This window comes from Lissotriton vulgaris, chromosome 9 (genome assembly GCF_964263255.1).
Source record: "Lissotriton vulgaris chromosome 9, aLisVul1.2, whole genome shotgun sequence".
NCBI lineage: Eukaryota > Metazoa > Chordata > Amphibia > Caudata > Salamandridae > Lissotriton > Lissotriton vulgaris.
Window position 1 is genome coordinate 335,007,139 of NC_141697.1, and position 5,404 is coordinate 335,012,542.

A 5,404-nucleotide genomic window follows, 5' to 3' on the forward strand; every position below is an offset into this window, starting at 1 on the left:
CCATGTCTTTCCTGGACCGGAATCAAGCATCCTAGGACCGATTTCTGGCTATCAGCCGTCTTCAGCCAGGATAGCTTGACTCCAGTGGTGTGGAGAGCATGGGACTCACGTCTGAGCATACTCATCCCACTCGGGGTGACAAATGCAAAAACAACAATTGATGGACAGAAAGCAGAACAATGTCATACATTCACCCAAGTACAGAGATCTGGGCCTAAATCCATAGTTTTTTTGCACTCCACACCACCCCAGTTCAGACATGACCATATGCAAATCAGCCTTGACCCTGTGCCTCAATGGAACAGTCCAGCCTGAACTGCCAAGCCATGTCTTTCCTGGACCGGAATCAAGCATCCTAGGACCGATTTCTGGCTATCAGCCGTCTTCAGCCAGGATAGCTTGACTCCAGTGGTGTGGAGAGCATGGGACTCACGTCTGAGCATACTCATCCCACTCGGGGTGACAAATGCAAAAACAACAATTGATGGAGAGAATGCAGAACAATGTCATACATTCACCCCAAGACAGAGATCTGGGCCTACATCCATCGTTTTTTTGCACTCCACACCACCCCAGTTCAGACATGGCCATATGCAAATAAGCCTTGACCCTGTGCCTCATGGGAACAGTCCAGCCCGAACTGCCAAGCCATGTCTTTCCTGGACCGGAATCAAGCATCCTAGGACCGGTTTCTGGCTATCAGCCGTCTTCAGCCAGGATAGCTTGACTCCAGTGGTGTGGCGAGCATGGGACTCACGTCTGAGCATACCCATCCCATTCGGGGTGACAAATGCAAAAACAACAATTGATGGAGAGAATGCAGAACAAAGTCATACATTCACCCCAGTACAGAGATCTGGGCCTAAATCCGTCGTTTTTTTGCACTCCACACCACGCAAGTTCAGACATGGCCATATGCAAATCAGCCTTGACCCTGTGCCTCATGGGAACAGTCCAGCCCGAACTGCCAAGCCATGTCTTTTCTGGACCGGAATCAAGCATCCTAGGACCGGTTTCTGGCTATCAGCCGTCTTCAGCCAGGATAGCTTGACTCCGGTGGTGTGGAGAGCATGGGCCCTGCAATAAAAAAAAGGCGTGTGTGTGGTTTTTTTCCTCTTAGGCTAAATGGCGTCCCTGTAGGCATATGTACTGAAAGTGCAGGAGGTAGGCATAGACAGAGCCATGCTTGACACATCGTACTTGCAGGGCACCACCAACGGCAATGCCATTTGGGTATGGCAAGTACAGATAGGCGAGTGCAGAACCTGGCTGAAAGCCACAGACCATGCCCAGAAAGAAGCACGATCTGCTGGCAGGAGTACCAGAAAAAAGCATGACCCAAGAGCAAGTCTTGTGTTCATTACATGCACTGCATGGCGTCAGTCATGATACGTGGCAAAGGGCATGCTCTTCAAGTACTATGGATGCAGGAGTATGAATTGTATATCATGGCAATTGGACATGTCATCATTAATCATCTCATGTAAGATAATGTGCAATGTCCTAGGAGAGTTAACGTTGTGGTCAGTTGTCACATGTGTCCTACTGGGGGTCTGCAAACTGGGTCAAGTACACTTGACACTCAGGGTACCAAGGGCAAGCAGTCAAAGGTTTCTCAGGAAGGTAGTGTGGGGACAAGTGCTCACAACTCAACTGTCAAACAAAACACAATAATGTATTTTCCAGCCACGTGCTTATCTCAGTAACAGAATTTATTGTAATCTCACATGCAACAGGACACTACACAATGTAAATAGGACAGTGTTACACGGTTATATTCTCTTCTATGAATCTCAGTGTAACACTACACCACCTAAAGTACCCACTCAGCGCTCTAGAAGTTCTCATGTCTGCGATTCCCTGTATTATTATTATTATTATTATTATTATTACATTGCTTATAGAGCGAGCAGCTACCCCCAACAGGAGTGTCCCGGCGCTGGCAGCGGAGACATAGAAAGAGGCGGGGTGAGTATGTGGAGTCCGCAGGGTGCTAAGGAAGACTAAAGAGCCATGTCTTCAAGGATTTTCGGAAGCTAGACTCTGAGGTGGCCTTTCTGATGTGTTCGGACAAAGAGTTTCACAGGATCGTGGTTCTGACGGGGAAGGGCTGCCCTCCCATTCTAGCTTTGGCAAAGCGAGGGGTGACGAGAAGTTCAAGATGATTGGATCTTAGGTTCCTTTCCTTGTATGATGGGATTTATGGATTCTTTACGTAGATAGGGGGGTCAACTCCGTTTATTGCCCTGTAAGCAAGGGTGAGTACTTTGAATGGTGTTCTTTTTTTCACGGGCTGCCAGTGTAGGCTACGTAGGTGGGGGGAGATGTGATGCCTTAGCGGGACATTTCTGATAAGCCTTGCGGCTGCATTCTGTATTGTTTGCAGTTTCCTGAACAGGTAGGCTGGTAGGCCCAGATATAGACTGTTAGCGTAGTCCAGTTGTGATGTTATAAGGGCAGGGACAATTGTCTTCCTACAGTCCATTAGTAGGAGGTGGAGGAATCTCCGTAACGCCTTCATTTTCGAGAAGCTAGATGAGGACACATGTCCTATCTGGGTTTTGCATTAGAGGGTGTTGTCAAATTTGAAACCCAGATTCCTGGCCGAGGACACAGGAAGTGGTGGAGGATTAAGCTGTAAAGGCCACCATAGTTCAGATTGGGGAGGGGAAGGCCGATTAAAAAACAGTAACTCAGTTTTATCGGCAAAGACATTGATTAGGCAATGGGGCAGTTCACTCTGGATGACCCCCACTTGCTAATGCGTAGATCAGTTCATCATTTCGTGCCATTACAGGTTCACACAGTCTAAGATTCCCATCTGCATGTTCACTCTGTCTTTGAATGGTTAGGTTCTGCTCAACCTACTCACGAAAGATGTGGTTCTTGTGGCACTAACAATGCATTCTGACAAACTGCTCATACAACTGCATCATTGATGGTGTGCTCCGGCACACAGGCTTCTGAAAGAGGATCAGCAACAGGCCTGAACTGCGGCGCTTGTTTCCTGCAGTGGTGACCTCCCAGCCCAGAGGCAAATGGGTGCTCGGTCTCTGCAAATACAGTCTCCAGGCCAGATGTTCCACAGGTTTGGCTTCCACGTCAGTTGCAAAGGCAGCTCATTGTGTGTGGCAGCCACAACGTAGGGTTGGCAGCACCAGTCTTTTGGCCCAAGGCAGGGATTTCAGACAACATGTTGTAGCTTTTTAGCTGAATGTCTAGGCATAGTTCACAACAGGAATTGTTTAGGGAGACTGGGAGGCCCCGCACAACCCAGACAGCTCCTTCTGGCATGCAGCTTCTTCCTGGTGTTTTTACTGCCTAAAGCTCGCTGGGCTTCCTGGCTTGCACAGTCTCTCCTTCTGGATCTCATATTACCATGGGGAAGCCTGGGCTTATATGCACATTCTAGATTAGCATGACTGCAGGGTCAATCAAAAGGTCAGGATATTACTTTCACATTCTGTTGGGCACTCAGGGCAGCACATGCCTGCATACCATGCACAGGACGTTCCTGTCCCAACATGTTTGCCTTTTCACCATGGCCTGGCAGACCTGCTTCCACACTTTCATTCACTAAAGTGGCTTCTGCCTTTGAGATGGGAACCTCGAGGTTGTAAACAAAAATGCTGGCCAAGCGAGAAACCCTACATTTGATGTTCCAGCCACTGCTTGTCATCCAGAGTTGGCACCCCATCCTCCTAGTCACTTGTCAGCCTACTCACCAAACTTTAAAGGAGTCCTTTAGTCTTTTTTACTTTTAGGATAAGTTAAATAGGGTTATGTGTGTCTGAGGTTTGTTCCTGGTACATTTGGAACGTATATGTCTTACTGAATGACTGTCGGCCAGAGAAGTCAGTGAGGACAAGTAATATAGGGAGGAGTGCAAAAGGCGATACCAAAATGGAGCATGGGTAGCATCCATCTTAAAACTGGGGTGGGTCAACTGCCCAGCGTTCTAAGCCTCCCTGCTCAGCATCTGTGCCCTTTTTGAGTACAGGCTAGCCTAGATAGAGGGGGTGGCCTTCCTCCTCCACTCTTCCGTGAGTGATGTTTGGGGAGGGTGGCTGTATGTGAGGGTTAGACCCAGGTGATAATTGCATGACTCGTGGCATTGGGAAACGACTATCTTTATTGGGTTAAGCACATCAATTATTGCTAAAAATAATGCTGCTTAAAGGATTTCTTCAAGGTTTTTGTGTGGCGAAAAGCCCAGATTCTTCAAACCTCCCCAACAGCTCTGGGTATGATCTGGTTTGTAGGGCATCCCATAATGTTATTGAAAATTTTGTGAAGTGGTCCTTTGGAGGTGCCTATAAAAACTATAATTTTTTTAGAGAATCGGTGTCAAAATTGTATGCCAAAATTACTCTTTAGAACTACCTATGCAGCCTAAGACTAGGGGCACTGGAATTATGTGATTATGCGACTGAAGGAATTTTTCACATAATTATGAATGTTTCGCAATTTCCACGAAATCCGTCATTTGCTGCATATTCTGCAGATTTTAATAGACAAAAACGTGTTCCTAGCTCAGACGGTTCAAAAATTACTAAAAAACACAGCAACACTATGTTGTGCAGTGGAAAGCCCTTTGTAAAAGTTGACTGGTCACCTTTCTGTTGCTTATTGCTATATTTAGATATTAAACTGGTACTAATGATGTGCCTTCAATGCACAGGCAGTGTTAACAAGTGTACAAATGACAGAATAATGAAGTAAAGCTATTACAAAATATTCTGCATTAAGATGCATAATTTGCCTATTCTTTCCACATAATTTACTCAGCCCTGCCACATAATTTGGTCTTCCCCTGCTGCATAGCTCCAGTTGCCCTGCCTATCAATTATTAGTCTCTTTATTTGAAACTGTCATGTAAAATGCACCATTTAGTTCCATTTTTTCCCCAAAATTTTATTTGGGAGACCTCCCTCTAACTTCCACTGAACACCCGTTGAGGTAGGCTGGGATCCCTCACTTTGCTTGGTGTAGTTTTTGTCAGACTATGTCGAAAGCTTACCAGCAGCTGCTGCAGGGTCTGGCTACCAGAGGTGTATCTGGTACAGTGGCACCCGAGGGCCCAGAGGTGGAAGGAGGCAACCTGGCTATAGCGGCTTCCCCAGCCTGGGTACTCGCCAATGACTACGCCACACACGGAGCTTAGTGTAACACACTTTTATTCTTCTGCATGTATCTGTGAATTCAACATTCTAAACCTGTATTCAATTCACTACGCTCTAATGCTTACTTCACAGTTCTACGGAGTCCATCAAGAGCCACAAAGGTTCCTTCATTACAAACTCACATGAAACTACATCTCACCCTCAGTTAAAAATTATTTTTTCTTTTTTTTTTTTACTTTTTTTTTTTAAATGCGTACAATTAGAGCTCTTCAATTGGTCTT